Here is an 18,742-nt window from a genome sequence, read left to right as displayed (position 1 = left end):
GTTTACTACCAGTGTGTTTTATACTTTCTCTCCAACATTTTGTTAAACCAGTTGCATTAGGTTACAGTTGCCTATACTTTCTCACTCACAAGATTACATTATACATTACCTTATTTGATCCTCACAGAACTATTTTTTATAGTTCAAATATTTTTATTTAGCATTTTATTTTCCCCAATTACATGCAAAAACTATTTTTAACATCCATTTTTAAAGCTTTTGTTCCAAATTCTCTTCCTTCCTCCCTCCTGCCTTTAAGAAGGCAAGAAATTAAAAAACAAAACAAAAAAACAAAAAACAAAAAGTGGGGCAGCTAGGTGGCACAGTGGATAGAGCACTGGCCCTGGATTCAGGAGGACCTGAGTTCAAATCTAGCCTCGGACACTTAACACTTACTAGCTGTGTGACCCTGAGCAAGTCACTTAACCCCAATTGCCTCACCAAAAAAACCCCAAAAACCAAACAAGAAGGCAAACAATTCAATATAAGTTACAAATGTGTAGTGATGCAAATGCATGTGTAGTTATGCATTTCCATATTAGTTAGGTTGTGAAAGAAAACAGAAAATACTTCAGGAAAGAGAAAGTAAAACATATGCTTCAATCTGTATTCAGACACTATCAGTTCTTCCTCTGGGGATGGATTGCATTTTCTATCATGAGTCTTTTGGAGTTGTCTTGGATCATTGCATTGCTGAGAAGAGCCAAGTCATTCACAGCTGATCATCTTACAATATTGCTGTTACTTTATACATGGTACATTTCACTTCACAGAAACACTTTAAAGTCGCTAATGCTGATATTGCCCCCATTTTACAGATGAGAGTAGTGAGATTGAAAGAAATGAAATGACTTGCCCAAGGTGACAGAAAATGTGAGACTAAAACCCAAATATCCTGACTCTAATTGCCATTCTCTCTCCATGGCCATACTTATTGGTGAATATTCATTACCTCCAGACACCAGGTACCAAACTTTGTCATTTCTTGCCATGCCATGAGAACATATTCCTTGTACTTTCCATTGTTCGGAGAACAATGATGGAGTCATTGCTACTACTTCTGGAAAAGGTGTGTTCAATTGCTTTTTGCCTCCATTCACCATCCCTATGCCTTTATCCATCCCTTATTGTAACTCCCCTGCATATCTTTTCTCTTCATCTTGGAATATAAATTCCTTGGGGGCACAGAGTGTATTTGCATTTCAGGTTTGTCACTGTGCTCGACATAAAGTAATAGCTTAATCATTGCCTTTTTATCCATCCATCCATCTATCCATCCATCTATCTATTCTGCTATATTGCTTCTCATTAATTGAAAATAGGAGGTACGGGCAGCTAGGTGGTGCAGTGGATAGAGCACCGGCCCTGGATTCAGGAGGACCTGAGTTCAAATCCAGACTCAGACACTTAATACTTACTAGCTGTGTAAACCTGGGCAAGTCACTTAACCCCAATTGCCTCACAAAAAAAAAGAAAATAGGAGGTATAAGAAATATTACTGGGGCAGCTAGGTGGTGCAGTGGATAGAGTGCTGGCCCTGGATTCAGGAGTACCTGAGTTCAAATCCGGCCTCAGACCCTTGACACTAGCTGTGTGACCCTGGGTAAGTCACTTAACCCCCATTGCCTTGCGGAAAAAAAAAAAAGAAATATTACCTCATTTTGTAGCTAAAGAAATTAGGGCAGACATTCCCCAATTAATAAATGGTCAAAGGATATGAACAGGCAGTTTTCAGAAGTCATATAAAATCCTCGATCACTATTTATTAGAGAAATCCAAATTTAGACAACTCTGAGGTACCACTTCACATTTATTAGATTGGCTAACATGACAGAAAAGGAAAATGACAAATGTTGGAGGGTATGTGGAAAAATTGGGACACTAGTACTGTTGGTGGAGTTGTGAACTAGTCCAACCATTCTGAAGAACAATTTGGAACTAATCCAAAGGGCTATAAGACTGTGCTTATACTCTGACCCAGCAATACCCATTACCAGGTCTGTATCCTAAAGAGATCAAAGAAAAGGGAAAAGGGACTATTTGTTTATATATATATACATATATATATATACATATATATATATCAGCTCTTTTTGTTGTAGCAAAGACTTGGAAATGAAATTTTCCATTTATTGGGGAATAGCTGAATGAATTATGCTATATGATTGTGATGCAATACTACTGGGTTTGAAGAAATGATGAATAGGATGGTTTCAAAAAACCTGGGAAGACATATAAATTGATGCAAAGTGAAGTAAGCAGAACCAAGAGAATGTAGACAGGAACAGTAATATTGTAAGGATGACCAACTGTGAAAGACTTAGCTACTGTGATCAAGATAATGATCCAAGAAAATTCCAAAGGACTCATGATGAAAAGTGCTAACTACCTCCAGAGAGAGAGAAAGAAAACTGATGAATTCTGTTTTTTTGTTTTCGGTCTGTTTTCTGTAATATGGCTTATATGAAAATGTTTTGCATGACTTCACATGTATAATTGCTATTAAATTGCTTGTCTTCTCAAGGATAGGGGAGGGATGGGAGGGAGGGAGAATTTGGAACTCAAACTTCTAAAAATTGTTAAATTTTTTATGTGTAATTGGGAAATATTTAATAAAACAAATAAATATATATTTTTAAAAGAAGTTAAAGCAGTGAAAGATGAATCTTCTTGCTTGAGATCACATAACAGTTGATCTAGGAGGAGAATTGGCAAATAAGTCAGAACTGTAACATGGATCTATAAAAAGTTTGGGCTCAATACCAGAAAAGGAGGGTCCTGGTGTGTGTGTGGGTGTCCCAAAAAGAGCCAGATGGCAAATTATTTCCCATGATGAAGTGCTAATTAATTTATGATATTATGAAATGGGAGCAGGCACACCCAGTTATTTGGGTATTCACCAGGAAAGACCACGATGGCAGCAGGAAGTGAGGTTGCGGTCACACTTTAATAAGGCAAAGAGGGTGCATGGGTGAACAAGCATTGAAAGTACACAGAATAGAGGCAAAAAGCAGGGGCAGATGATGTGAAAATGGGGTGGTGAAGGAAGGTGGGCAGTGTGGGGAAGAAGATGGGGAGGGGGAGAGGCACAGAGAGGAACTAGACACACACACATTATCTCAAAGTTATTAGTGACATTTGATGTTCTGATCGTCTTACTATGGGGATCTGGGACTTATCTGAGATTTACTTATCATAGGAGCAAAAGGCCCTGCTGTCAAAACCCAGATGGTTTCCCTTGATTTAGCACGTATTATCAGGTTATGATTTTTGGTTAATATATGATACACTTTGCATATTATGCTTCTTTGAGCTTTGGGATGGTCTGCATGTTACTTCTAAGTTCCCTTTGGCAATCTTATTGTTGTTTCATCATTTTCAGTCATGTCTGACTCTTTGTGACCCCCTTTTTGGGTTTTCTTGCCAAAGATACTGCAGTGGTCTACTATTTCATTCTCCAGCTCATTTTATGGATGAAGAAACTAAGGCAAACAGGGTTAAGTGACTTGTACAGGGTCACATAGCTAGTGTTGGAGGTGGAATTTGAACTCAGGTCTTCCTCACTGACTCAAGCTGGGGGCACTATATCTACTGTGTCACCTGGCTGCAATTTTACTTCCTGCTATTCTTACTTTATATTGGTTACTTATAAACTTACTCCATGGGGTGATGGTAGTCAGGGGAACCACAACAAGATACAATTTTAATATACATGGTATCTTTTATAGAATGGTCCTGAAAATTACCTACTATAAGTACCTATCTGGAGTTGAGATGATGCATGACTAGATCACCCTTCAAGAGCTAGAGAGATAATGAACATGGGTGGTTTCTCTCTTTGGTAGGTTTCCTGATTATGCACCAATCTCTATCTTAAGGATTTCAAATCAAATCAGCTTACCCACAGAACAGTGTGGTTATGACTAAAACAGAAATTTTCTTGCTCCTCATGTACTCCTATTATCTTTCGGATCATAACACTGGTTATTTTCAAGGCTCTTTGGCCTTAGGACCACTTTGACAGGTGAGAGTTCATCCACAGGTACTACCATCCCTTTCTCTTTATTACTCTCTTTCATTACTTCGTCTCTTCTTCCTGATTCTTCCCATCTCTCTCCCTACTCCCTTCCCCCTCTCCACCAGACTTTACTTCCTTTGATGAACTGAAAAGCAGGAGTGGAACAGTCAGAGAGAGGAACGTTGAACAAGAAGGAGAAGGGGGAGGGGGGCAGCTAGGTGGTGCAGTGGATAAAGCACCAGCCCTGGATTCAGGAGGACCTGAATTCAAAGCCAGCCTCAGACATTTGACACTTACTAACTGTGTGACCCTGGACAAGTCACTTAACCCCCATTGCTTTGCCAAAAAAAAAAAGGGGGGGGGGAGAAAAGGGAATTGGGGAAGAGAAGAGTAAATTATTCAGAAGAGGGGAATTCATTTCTGTCCAGGCACAAACAATGGGGCCATTGTCTCTAAGAAGCAGCTGTTACAAAGTTACCTGGGGAAAGAACTGGAAAGGCTTGCCCCTGAACGTTTCTCGTAAAATAAGTGCATTTCGGTTTATAGGATAAGCTAATTGTCACTCTGGGAGGGGCTTATAGTTTAGGCATAAAGGGATAAGAATCAGTGCAGTTAAATGCCAATGAGTTTGGTAGAAAGCCAATGAGTTTCTTTGAGTCGTGGCAGCAGGACACAGGCAGAAAAACTCATGCTCACAATTTTGAATAGGGTTTGGCCCTAATGTTTTTTGCTAATCCTAATGTGTCATCCACTTGTGGTTTTTGTAAGCTAAAAAAAAAAAAGAGAGACAATGACGAGAGTGCTAGCACACAGATACCAACTCCACCTCTGACATTACATGGGCAATCTTGGGCATATCATTTAAACTCTCTTGGTCTTATGTTTCCTATGTCAGGGGTTAGATTTAATGGCTACTGATGCTTCCTGCAGACCTAGATCTATAATATGTTGTTTATATTCTAGTATAACACTCTTATGTCAGGGACAGGGCAGAGTTTAGACTCGGTACTTGATTGGTATAGGAAACTCCTGGATAAAGAAAATCCCTGTAACCAATGTACGTAAGTTGTCACCTTCTTGGCAACTTGGGGTCTTAAAGAGCTGTCCTGGGCTTGAGAGGTTCAGTGGCTTGACAAGGAGAGACTTGAACTCTCCTTCCTAGCTCTGAGTACAGCTCATTATGTTATGCTGCCTCTCCCAATGTATTTTCAAACCACTAAAAAAAAGCCCCAAACAAAAACAAAACCAACAAAACCAACCCAGGATTCCCCCTCCCCCCGTCCCACCCCCCACACACATGTGCTATTGTCTAGCAACATCTCTCTGAATCCTATACTTGTGCTACTGGTTTTTAGTGTACCTGTGCTCAAACATCTGACATTGTTACATTTAATATTAGGAGATTTAGCCCGTTGTTTTTTGGATCTCAACTCTGTTATTAATTGGGTTAACTATCCTGTCACAGTTTCAGGATTTGATCATCATGCTATCTATGTTTTTATCCAATACTTTGGTGAGATAGGGCAAAGTTGGTCCGGACAGTTCTGATCATTTGACTTCTATGTCATCCCAGCTTGATAATGTGCAAGTAACAAGGATGATGAGATGTTAATGTGTTAAAAGGCAGAGAGACATATCTATGCACTTGAATTTGTGGAGGAGTTTTCTGTGATAGTATTAGAGGTTGATTTACCTAACTGAAGATTACCCACATACTTGATGGCCTTTAAAAACCTAGCTTGGGGGGGCAGTTAGGTGGTGCAGTGGATAAAGAACCGACCCTGGATTCAGGAGGACCTGAGTTCAAATCCAGCCTCAGACACTTGACACTAACTAGCTTGTGTGACCCCGGGCAAGTCACTTAACCCTCACTGCCCCGAAAAAAAGCCAACAACACAAACAAACCAAAAAACAAAAATGAAAAACCTAGCTTGCTAGCTCTGGAGACAGTTGAGGCAGGAGAGCTATTGTTGGAAGGGGTATTTCCTATAAAATTAGAGGAGTATTAGTTAAGGTGAAAGAACCCAATTCCTGATGAGGGACTGACTACCTTTCACATCACTTTCCTAACAGGGGGAGGAGCGGATTTCCTTCTCCTCCTCCCTACCCTTCATCAGCTATGGCACTTTGCAGTAGAGTTTCTTGCATAGTAGAAGATACCAGACCCAGAAGGGAGCAGAGATCATAGAGGCAGCTTCCATGGAAAATGATCCCTGGTAAATGAGATGAGAATCAGATATAGATTCAAGAGAAAATTAGCCTTGGAGGTTAGGAATCAAACTAATTTTCTGCATGTTATAATCATGCCTCAGCTATTTACCCTGGAACTTCCCTTAGTGCCTGAGACCTTCTGGCCCTGGAATATCTGCTTCTACCCCCATCCTCCATTTTGACCTCCTCCCATTCCTTCTGGTGCCTCTGTTTTGGGGAAGAGCCCAGACTTCCTTCATTCCCTTCCCAACTGTGACCCTCTGAACCTTACCACCATGGCCCTATATGGATGACCTTCTGTCCCCCCCAACTCCCTTATCTCCCTATTGTTTTCTCCTGTTAGACTGTAAACTCCTTGAAGGAAGGGACCATCTTTCTTTTTACTTGAATTTGTATTCCAAACACAGCCCAGTGCCTAGCACATAGTAAATGCTTAGTAAATATTTGTTATCTGCCTTCCTACCAAGAGGAGAAGGCCCAAGGATCCCAGCTGATTAACCTGCCCAGCAGAAACATTGCACCCAGGGAGGACAGCATAATGACACCTCAGGAAGAGAAAGGACATTGAGGCTCTGTAGTGACAGAAATAAGTCACCTCATTTTCTATGTATGTAGATCACTGTTAGGTATGTGTCTACTTTTTCCATTGATGTTGGGTATATTTGTAAAGAGTATATTTCAGGGGCAGCTAGGTGGCACAGTGGATAGAGCACCAGCCCTGGAGTCAGGAGTACTCGAGTTCAAATCCGGCCTCAGACACTTAACACTTACTAGCTGTGTGACCCTGGGCAAGTCACTTAACCCCAATTGCCTCACTAAAAAAAAAAAAAAGAGTATATTTCAGGCTTCTAGGGGAATACTTTGAAGCTACTGTTCTTACAATGTCATCTGCGTTGTTTCTGCTTTGAGTTAAATATGTCTACTGCTTGATTCTTTCTTTCTTTTTTGGTGTGACAATGAGGGTTAAGTGACTTGCCCAGGGTCACACAGCTTATAAGTTTTAAGTGTCTGAGGCTGGATTTGAACTCGGGTTTTCCTGAATCCAGGGCTAGTGCTTTATCCACTGTGCCACCTAGCTGCCCATACTGGTTGATTCTTAAAGGTAAGTGGAGGCTCATGAGATAGAGTTTTAGAAGTACTGGCTCACAGGATATTGAAATTGGAATGGTACCTGCTCCTTGGGGAACTCAACCTGTGAGAACAAGCTGGTGGAGGGATATATATATATTTTTTATTTATGTAGAATTTTTCCTCACCTTACATGTAAAAACAAATTGTAACATTGGGTTTTTAAAAAAACTTTGTGTTCCAAATTCTCCTCCTCCCTCCCTATCCCCCTTTAAGAATGTAGGTGCGGGGGTGGCTAGGTGGTGCAGTGGATAAAGCACTGGCCCCGGATTCAGGAGTACCTGAGTTCAAATCCAGCCTCAGACACTTGAAACTTACTAGCTGTGTGACCCTGGGCAAGTCTCTTAACCCCCATTGCCCCGCCAAAAAAAAAAAAAAAAGAATGTAGGTGGGGAGATATTACAGAGGAGGATTGCTACACTTCCATGCTTCAGGGACTTGTAATTCTTTGGTGTATTTCCTCTAATGATGTAAATTAAACTCCTCTACAACATGGTAGGTGTTCTTTAGGAGTTCCTGTAGCTGGAAAATTTAACATCCTGTAGCCAAGCTGATCTTAAACATTTCTAAACTTTTCTAGGCTTGTCTTTAGTTGGACAACCTTTCCTTCATTGGACCCCCTACTTGAGTTCTTTGATCATTTGGTCTTTCAGGACACAGGGTCCCCTCTGTGCCACAACAAGACATCAGCATAGGACATCAGTGGGAGCCTTCAACCAGATGGACAAGCTGCAAGCCAGTGGCTAAAGAGTTGGCCTTTGGAGTCAGGTAGAACCTAGCTCAAACTCTACTTCTGACATATATTCACTGTGTAATGCTGAGAAAGTCACTTAATTTGGTGCTCCTAGGGTAACTCCCTAAGACTAAAAATTGCAGAGAAGGTGCAGACTTGCATTGGCAGAGGGCGTTTTCTTTATCAATGAAATGAAAGGTCCAATGCCATCCCACCTTTCAGTCAAATTAAGCAGAAAAAAAATGTCAAACAGAAAATAGTCAGAGACAAGAATTCCACTTTGGAATTCCACCAGAGACATGGATCTATAAATCATTACTGTTTGTATCTGGTCATTAACTAGTTCCTGTTATTATTCATTTTGGTCTTGTCTAACTCTTCATATCTCCATTTGAAATTTTCTTGGCAAAGATGCTGGAGTGGCTTGCCATTTCCTTTTCTAGCTCATTTTACAGATGAGAAAACTGAGGCAAATAGGGTGAAGTGACTTACCCAGGGTCACACAGCCTGGGTGTTTGGCCAGATGTCTGAGTGTCTGAGGCCAGATTTGAATTTAGGAAGAAGTTAAGTCTTCCTGCCTTCAGGCTTGGCATTCTATCCACTGTGCCACCTAGCTGCCTCTAACCAGTTCTGAATGCATCTAATTACACTGTGAGGCAGTCCACCTCTTTCAAGAACTTGATTTGAAACTTTGTCAAATGACTTGCTAAAATCTAGGCACGCAGCATCCGTGCCATTCTCCTGGGAGTCTAGAAACCTGGTTCCTTCCTATGCTCTATTATCTTTGCCTGCGTTCATGTTCTGTCCGGACAGTAGAATATAAGCTCAAGGGCAGCTTTGTTTTTGTCTTCATACCCTCAGAACCTAGCACGCAGCCTGACTGTATAGAAACAACTTAAATATTTGTCTGATTGAATTGAATTGAAAGGTGATCAAAGCACCTCACTGATAAGATCGGCTCCGGAGAATAAAGAGAGGGTGGCCACTTGTTCTCATCCTCAGCATTCCTCTGGCTTCCATTCAAGTGCAGGTGGAGAGAGAGATAGGGTAAAAGATGAGCCAGACTACAGGGAAAAGCGGGAGCTGCCAACCTGTCCATGCCAAGAGACGCTTGTACACGTGGAAGGAGTAAGCGCTGAGGGCAGAGCTTTTCAGTCTTTTACGTCCCGGTTCAGAAAGATCGGCTGAAGCATGAATTCAAATTCTTCATTTTCCCCGAACTTCAAAGTCAGAAGACCTTCTCCCTCCCCCACTCCCGAATTTATAGGACTAATTAGATGTTCCAAGGAGCAGCTTCCGCGTCCATGCTCAATACCTCTACCTCTTTGAATCTCAAAACAACAGGGGGTGCTTGGGTGACAGCTTGCGTATTATATTCGTACGGCATCTGCCAGGGGCCAGTGTCCCTGGGGGAGGATAAAAGCTACAAACTGGGGAAGTATGGGAAAGAAGGCGGGGCGCACTGGCTGTGGCTGATTCTGGAAGGTGTAACTGTCTCCCCCCCTTGCCTAGTTAGTAATGAGAGAGATGATAAGGAGAATTGCTATCCGCCGGCTCGCTCCAGGACCTCACTCTTTCACCTCCTGCTCAATGACCGGCCCTCAGAGGAAGGGAGCCAGCCTGATGAATCGCACTTGATTCAGCTGGGCTGGGAAAGAATAAGGTTCCATCCCCACCCTTTCGGGGGTGACTGTGCAGCTTACGTCAAGAAGTTTTGAGTTCATTCTCTGGCACCAGAACTTTATTTTCATAACAGCATGAAGTACAGTGGAATTGGAGTAGGCGTGTCCTTCTCCCCCCTTTCTGCCACCCCCTTTGACTGTCCTTCCCTCCCCTCCCCTCCCCTCCCCGCCCCTTTCCGTCTTGGGCTCCATTTATAACTGTTCCTGGGGTCAAGTGCGGGATTGCTGCCCGAGAGCATAAGGCTAGAGGCTAACGTTTCTGGAAGGAGCTCTTAAATTCACTGCCCCCAAACTTCAAGCTACGTCCCAGCGCCAAGGGTAAGTAAGTCAGGCCCACAGAGGGGCCACTACCACCCTGTAGCGTCTAGAGTTAAATAATCGCCTGGCATTTGAGATACACTACCAGGATGCTAAGATGGGGACCGTGGGAGGGGTCGAAGAAAACGAGGGGAGAAATCCCTGTAATGTAGTAAGTCTGGCAGGGCGAAAAAAAACTCTCAAGGAAAAAAAGAATTTATTTGGCTGATTTCAGCTTAGATACTTTTTTGACTGGACTTCCAAGACTAAGATAGAAGTAAGGTAAAATCCAAAACAAAACTAGGGTGCTGATTTCTGCTCGAACTCAGGCTACGCAGTTCTGAGTATGGAGAAAAGGGTGCAAGAAACCTATACTCCCAAAGCATAACTTTGGTCAAGGTAGAGGTCCAGGTCACTTTTTTTTTTCTTGCCGTTTTTTAAGGATTTTAAGCTCTTAGCTTTCCGGGAAGTGTGCAGAGTTAGTTTTTGGTGGGGACAGAGGGGTGAAATAGTGGTGGGTGGAACCTGGTGCCATTGCTTTTTTTACACAACTCTTTTCTGTCTTCTTTTCCCAATAAATTTTCCAGTAAACTGTAATCTTCACTGTGCTTAAGGTGAAGAGACAGTATCTTTCTTCCTAAAACAGGAAGGTCTTAATTTCCCTTTCCATCCCCATTACCTGTAGTTTGAGTGTAGTTTGATCCCAGAGGGTAGATATCCAGTTCTGCTAATATAAATGCCCTGATATGAAAATGGACTTTTGTGCTGTTGACTCTCTTGCTTCTGAACCTGTTGACTGGCAGAAGCAAAGGCAATCTTTGCTGAAAGATCACAATCAGAATGGGGTTGGGGAGAAGAGAGCAAACAAATTTAGCTGTAGATACCATGTGTTATGCTCCATGCTGTTATTACTGTCTAAACAATGATTACAATGAACTGATTATCTGCTGATGGCTGGAAATGCTCTGATTAGTTGCCTTTACTAACTAATTAAAGTCAATCTAAAAGCATCCCTAAAGAGAAGTTCATGTGAGAAGGAATGGACTAGGTGACGGGTAGAGGCCCTTTCCAGCTCTGTGTTTTGACCAGACTATCTTTCTCTGTAGAGGACAAGTACAGGCCAACTCATGGAGTGAAACTTTTGAAAGCTTCAAAGTGCTATATGTAAGTGTAAGCAGTAATTTGTTATAATTAACTTTTTTTTGGGGGGGAGCAGTAATTTGTTGATGAGAATATTCTTGTCAATCCAAATTCTCTTTCTAGGCGTGCTTAAGGGGTTGAGGCCTAAGGAAGGGGGATCAGAATAGATTCTGAGGATTAGCTTGCTGAAGCTACCGAAGCCCCACCCTCCAGGTGTGTGTTGGCTTTAGCCTTCTGTGGTAGAGAGAGGCAAGGGACACAAGGTGATACCTTGGGTACATAAAAGAGTCCCTCCCAAAGGTGTGTAAACCCACAGTTTCTTAGTACCCAAACAGTGGACCTGGCCAAGGGAAGAATTGAGCAAACTATAGCAGTTCAGTGTGGTTTAGTGGAAAAATCCCTGGCCCGTGAGTCAAGAAACTAGGTTCTAGTTTTCCTGCTAACCATTATCTGGGGGTTTTTTGAGTCCTGTCTGACTCTTCATGACCCTATGGATCATGCTGTCCCTGGAGTTTTCTTGGAAAAGATACTGGGGGGTAGGAGGTGGGTGCAGCTAGGTGGCGCAGTGGATAAAGCACCGGCCCTGGAGTCAGGAGGACCTGAGTTCAAATCCAGCCTCAGACACTTGACACTTACTAGCTATGTGACCTTGGGCAAGTCACTTAACCCTCACTGCCCCACCAAAAAAAAAAAGATAATGGGGTGATTTGCCATTTCCTTCTCCAGTAGATTAAGGCAAACAGAGCTTAAATGATTTACCAGGGTCACACATCTAGTGAGTGTCTGAGGCTGGATTTGAACTCAGGTCTTCAGACTCCTCCATTGAGTTATCTAGTTGCCTCAATTATCTCTGTAATTTTTGGCAGTTGGACACTAGGCTTAGTTTTTCTCATATAGACAATGGAATATTGGATTAGATCAAAGTGTAGGAAGTTAAACCGAGGCCAAACTAGATCAAAATGTAAATGGGAAATGTTTAATAAAATAAATTAAAAATACAGTGCCGCATAGATAATGTTAAATTGTGGTTTTCTAAATCAATGTGTGGACTATAGAGATCCTTTTCCATAGGAGTTTTACACCCCTGGATTAGACAACCTCTATGGATACTTTCAGCTCTAGTATTCAAATATTGTCACCTGTAGCCCAAGGTGCACACTCCCAAGACAAAGAGGGCTCCCTAGACTCACACAGACTGGATTTAATCCTGGGGCAAGCATGGCCCCAAAGAGAGGGAAGTCAGACTTTTTCCCCTACTCTATCACTCATTATACACCCATCTCAGAGTGGAACTGCTGGGAAAAATCTCCTTTAACAAAGTTTAGGTATGGCTCATGTCTACAGTCTACCCTAAAGGGATTAAAACCATTCCTTCCAGAAAAATTACTCAATGGACAAAGTAGTAGATGTCAGGTATAGGAGAACTATTTATTTCCTCAACCACAAAAGACTTGCTTAAAGGGAAAAAAGACTCATAAACATGCATTAACATATATTTTAAACACCTTGTAGAACTACTAAACAAATATTTCATATTCACCTCAGATTTGTATTGTCTTACTTAAGCCACTCACAGAATATGAAATTCCTTGCAAGCCAGGGCAGGGCTTGGGACTTTTTTTTTTTTTTTTTAGTGAGGCAATTGGGGTTAAGTGACTTGCCCAGGGTCACACAGCTAGTAAGTGTTAAGTGTCTGAGGCCGGATTTGAACTCAGGTACTCCTGACTCCAGGGCCGGTGCTCTATCCACTGCGCCACCTAGCTGCCCCATGGAACTTAGTTCTACTGGTGCAGTTTTCCTGTTTTTTTTTTTTTTTTTTGTGGCAGTGGTTTGTCTTTTAAAGTAGGCACAGTTGTAGGAATCTAATTCTCACCTTCCACTTTCCACAAAATGCCCACTGGTCTCTTCATTCCTCAGTTTGAGGAATCCTAGTTTAAGAATCCAAGGAGGTTCGATGCTTCTGACTTCTAGATATGAAGGAAAGGTGGAATGGTTTTTGAATTCTCACCTCAGAATTCACATGTAGAAGAGAAGAAATATCACAGTTCTGGGTGATAAAGCTAAAATTCTAGCTAGTCTGTCTAAAATATCTAATGAGTGGTCGCCAATAAATTTTAAGCTTTAGCAAGAGTTAGACTTTTAAGCATTTATTAAGGAGAATAAGAATTTGGTAAAGAGTGAGAGAGGTTTAGATTCCTATTTATTAAAGGGAGAGTGCATTCCTAGCTCCCTTCTCCACCGGTGTCCTCAGGGAAGAGAGAGAGAGAGAGACAGAGTGCCTGGCTCCCCCTTCATCCTCCTACCAGCAAACGTCACTTTCTGATGCCAAAGAAAAGACGCATGGTCTTGCTCTCAAAGACCTTCCTTTCATGGCAGAGCTTTTCTACAGTAAATCTCCAGCAGGTGGCATCATTCCAATCCTTACATGGGGGAAGGGAGAGATACGATGTGCTAGCACTAGACACAGTGGTGCTTTACAAAGTATTTACTGAATCATCACAATGTATAGGAAGGTAACTGTGGGAATGATGGGTAGTTCAAGAATGGTTCTAGAATTGATCTCATCTCCACTAGTTTCTGGAGGCTACTTGCTCTTAGGAATATGAGATTTAGAGCTGAAGAAACTTTTGAGTTCATCTAGTCCAACCCCACTCATTTTACATCTGAAGAAACTGAGGTCTAGGGAAATGACTGTCACACATACCAGTGAGTATCAGAGTCAGAATTCAAGACTACATCATTTTGGCTTCGTCTGGTGCTGTGGGAGCTATGTGGTGCATTGGATAGAGAGCTGGGCCTTGATTCGGAAAGATGGAAGTTCCAATCCTGCCCTATATACTAACTATAGCTATGTAATCTTGGGCAAGTCACTTAATTGTTCTCTGCCGCAGTTTCCTCACCTGTAAAATGGGATCAATAATAGCATTTACCTTCCATAGTAGTTAAAAGGACATGTTAGGGCCAAATTTAGTATTGGGAGAGTTAATTGGGCAGCTTGCCATAATATTGGGGTTCAGAAAATAATGGGGGACCTCTAGGTCCAGAGTTTCCCCTTCTCCAAACTGCCTCTCTTTTAGTTATTTCTTTCAGGCTAATAAGAAAGGAGATTAACAGCCTCTTTTCCACAAACAAATCAGGTTTTATTAATGGGAACAAAATTTACAACACAAGTAAAATTAATAGAGCTAGGGACAATGAGAAAGGGGATAGAGAAAGGGAAAAATACAACCCTCTTCCCAGATGGTTAGAATCTAAATATCTAGGGTAAAAAGGCCCCCAGGTACCTCAAATAAGCTCTACTTCCTCAGCTACTCAGAACAGTTTGGGTCTAGCAGAAACTAACTCAAACCCTCAACTTGTTTCCAGCTCAGCTGGCTTAATGAGCCAGCCTCAACTTCAATAACACAAACTCACCACCACCTGGAATCTGTAGTTCTAATTAGAATCAGCTTTGCAGTGTCTCCTGGTTAGATCCGAAGATCAACCCCCCCCCCAGCACCTCTCTGTCTCTCTCTCTGTCTCCCTCTCTCTGTCTCCCTCCCTCTCTCCCTTCCTTCCCCATCCCTCTCTGAGTACTTTCTCCCTCTTCCTGCCTCTCTCACAGGAAGGGTGGTTCTATAGCCAGGCTGAGTCTCCAGTTGGTTTAACATACCCCTGGGCTGGCCCCATTATAATTTGGCCAGGCCCATGTGGGCTTAGGGGAACTCCTAGGTGGGGGTTCCGTACTTTAGTTCGATACTTTGACTCAATAAATGTTCTTTGTGTTGTTTGTTCTATAATTTCTTAAAGTACACACCCATCTTCTCTTAGGCTTTTAAAGCTTGCATCTTTTTAGTCTGACCATAATGAAGCAAAGATGGGGTTATGAAAACCCCAAATCACAATTCCTTACAGAGATTATATTTGAAAAACACTTTGCAAACCTTAAAGTGCTATATAAATGCTAGATATTATTTTTTCTTTATAGAGACAGCTGGGGGCAGGCAGTTAGGTGGCATAGTGGATAAAGCACCAACCCTGGATTCAGGAGGACCTGAGTTCAAATCCAGCCTCAGATACTTGACCCTTATTAGCTGTGTGACCCTGGGCAAGACACCTAACCCTCGTTGCCCCTCCCCTCCCCCAAATAGGGACAGCTAGGTGGCACAGGACAAAGCACTAGACTTGGAGTCAGGAAGTCCTGAGCACAAATCTGTGTCACTTAACCTCTATCTGACTTACTGTTCTCAGCTGTAAAATGGGGATAATAATGCACCTACCTCCTAGAGTGGTTGTTTGGATTAAATGAGATAATATTTGTAAAGGGCTAAGCACAGGGCCTGGCATTTAGTAAGTACTTAATAAATGCTTTTTTCCTTCCTGCCTGCCTTCACTTTATCACTGTTCCCCAGTGATTAAAACTTCACTTTCATGGCTAGATCCCAATACAGTATATTAAACTTAGAAGAGTAATTATTAAAACTCAGCAAAAAACAACAACAACAACAACAACAACAACACATACACACACACACACACACAACAACCCAAACAGTTATCGTTTGATAGAACCAATGAAAGGTTCTTCAACTCAGTGTTGCATAGTCTCACCTTTTCACCGTTCACTGAAAATACTGATCTTCTTTGTCAATCACTTCATTCACTGTGGACACACAGGTCATTCTGGGTCTGATATGATGAGGTGGAAGCTCATGTCTAATGGAGAGCATGAACTGGTTGGAAGAGTTTCATCACTGATTTCTTTCCTAATGCTTTCCAGTGTCTTCCTTTTTAACCCTTCTGAATAATCAAATCCATATTACTCTGTTTGATTTCTGATGAGATTGGCAGTTATCTGGGAGAGAGAGTTGATCTTTTGGTGACTTTTACTAGATCATTTTCTCATAAGTGATATGTAAGGAAATTCAATCCTATTGTATTATTTGGGCATTTTTTATTAGTTGCCTTTCTGGGTTAACATTTGTGTCAATGAATGTTTGATAAATGGATTCTTATAGGAATTTCTCTGGATACTTCCCATCTTTGGATCTCAAATTTCCATAGAGATGATACCAATATCTGGAGTAGGGGAATGTCCAGAGGGGTCCCCTGCCCCATATAATTCCAGAGATTGATACCCAGCACATATGGTACTGTACTTCAAAATGCTTTTGCCCCATTACTTATGGTTACTAATGAGTAACTGACTTTAATTATAGGGACAACAATGAGCTCATTAACATTCACTGAGCATACACTAGGCAGAAAACAATGTATTAAACAAAAAAGAGAATAGTACTTTGTACATAATAAGTGCTTAAAAATCTTTGAGATTTAAAGTTGAATTTATAGTATAAGAAATAACAGTTAATTAGGAAGATAACACTGATAATCATATCATAGTATTTAAGTGTTGGAAGATACTTCAGTGATCATCTAAACCAATCTCTTCATTTTACAAATAAGGAAACTAGGGCAGCTAGGTGGCACAGTGGATAAAACACCTGCCCTGGATTCAGGAGGACCTGAGTTCAAATCCAGCCTCAGACACTTGACACTTACTAGCTGTGTGACCCTGGGCAAGTCACTTAACCCTCACTGCCCTGCAAAAAAAAACCCAACCAAACAAAAAACAACAACAAAAAATAAATAAATAAGGAAAATAGGGCCCAGAGAGATCATATGATTTACCCAGGATTACACATTAAAGTTATAGAACCAAGATTCAGACTGAGGACTTCTAACTTCAAATCTCTTTCCACTGCAGATTATGTTAAACGTGAACACAAAGGAACATATTTCAAGGCAAAACAGTACACAGTAGTTTACACTAGATAACTTAGAGATGCTGAATGAGGTGGATTTAATCTGGAAATCAGTTGTAAAGGAGGCAAGTTTTGAGGCAGGTTTTGAAAGAAGGAGGCTGTCATGGATTGATGGGGGAAAAAAAAAAAGAGTGAACATTCCAGGCAGGGGGAATGATTTATGTAGAAAAAGGAGTATAGTTGTCTGAGTAGGATGTTGATGATTTCTAAAAGCCTTTCTAACTCTAAAATATCCTTTTAAAGAAATAGATTTTAGGGGCTAGAATAGAGAGCCCTTGATGAGGATCTAGATATTAGAAGGAATAATGATATTAACATGAGTAGAGCTCATTGATTAAGGACCTTGAATTCAAGATTGGATGGGCTCAGCAAAAAGAGGCCAGTGTAAGTTTGTATGGCCAAAATTTCCTCAGAGATTTTATCATGAGAAGAGTTTGAGCAATTTCTGGAGAAAATAGCAGCATGGTAGGATATTTAGGAGCCCAGATGTTCCCATAAACACTCTTATGAGATACAGACAGAGACAGGGCTAGATCAGACTCAGTACAGGGACTAAGCAGCTTGCTTGAATCATTGTAGGATACAGGGTCAGGTCAGTACCCAAAAGAGGAACCAGGCAGTCCTTCCAGATCCAGAGCATAAAACAGGACCAGATTAGCACCTAGGCAATGCTGCAATCAGAGAGCTTTTCCCCAACACACAGCAGGAGAAAGGGTTAGGGCAGCATCTGGGATGTGAACACCTGGTTTCTTTCTAAGGGTCTGCTACCAGCACAATTGACAATATTTAGTTTGGGCTTATCAGGGTCACAGCAAGGAAAAGAGACAACTCTGGATTTGGGATAGTGCAAGAAGAAGGAATTAGAAAAGGGGGTGAAACCAAATCCTAGTCTAGTCAGGAGGAGATGAAGTAAAAACTCAGGAATTTTTGCAGAGGGCAGGGTCTAGTAATAGCTCTCATAACCAGGAACAAGTAGGGCCAGCCCATCTCATCTAAAAATATGAGACAGCAGAGTCCAACCCAACTACCAAATCTCAATCCAGAAAGTGAAGCTGGAGATAGGAGTAAACAGAAGAAAACACTAAAAACAATGAAGAAATACTATGGATTGAGAGAAATGCAAGAAGTTAACATAGAAAAAGAATGACTATACTAGTCCAAATAGAGCATCAGAGAAAAAAATGACTTGGCTACAAAGACCATAGGGGTGCTTGGAAGAAATGAAGCAAGAAATAAAAAATGTAATGTTAAATAAAACGACAGCTATGGAGAAAAGAATGAGGGGGATTAATAGCTTAGAACAGAAAGAAACAAACTGTATCCAAGAATAAGACTCCCTGATAATTAGAAAAAAAGAAAGCTGAATCAATGACTCCATGAGACAATAAACATTATTCAAGTACAATCAAAAGGTTGAAAAGATAGAAGAAAATATAAGATATATACTATCAAAAAGATCTCACCTGAGGGGGCAGCTAGGTGGTGCTGTGGATAAAACACTGGCCCTGGATTCAGGAGGACCTAAGTTCAAATCTGGCCTCAGACACTTGACCTTAGGCAAATCACCTAACCCCTGTTGTCCCACCCCCCCCCAAAAAAAATCTCACTTGGAAAACAAGTCAAGGAGAGATAATCTTAGAATCAGCATACCACCTGAAAAATTATTTTTAAAAATTCCTAATACCATATTTTAAAAATCATACACAAAAACCAACCATATCTTTTAGAG

At 41.4% G+C, this 18,742-nt stretch overlaps 1 protein-coding gene across 1 annotated transcript in view; it reads left to right on the top strand.

The window, feature by feature from the left end:
- Positions 1 to 9,995: 9,995 nt before the first annotated feature.
- Positions 9,996 to 18,742, top strand: part of GPRC5A (G protein-coupled receptor class C group 5 member A) — a 33,125-nt gene continuing 24,378 nt past the window's right edge. Inside the window, exon 1 of the mRNA XM_043968155.1 lies at positions 9,996 to 10,090. The gene's annotated coding sequence lies outside the window, so the exon portion shown is untranslated. The remainder of the gene's footprint in view (positions 10,091 to 18,742) is intronic.

Source organism: Dromiciops gliroides, chromosome 5 (assembly GCF_019393635.1).
Source record: "Dromiciops gliroides isolate mDroGli1 chromosome 5, mDroGli1.pri, whole genome shotgun sequence".
In the NCBI taxonomy this organism is placed as follows: Eukaryota; Metazoa; Chordata; class Mammalia; order Microbiotheria; family Microbiotheriidae; genus Dromiciops; species Dromiciops gliroides.
Note: the sequence above shows the minus strand (reverse complement) of the source record. Positions and strands in the feature narration are given on the sequence as shown.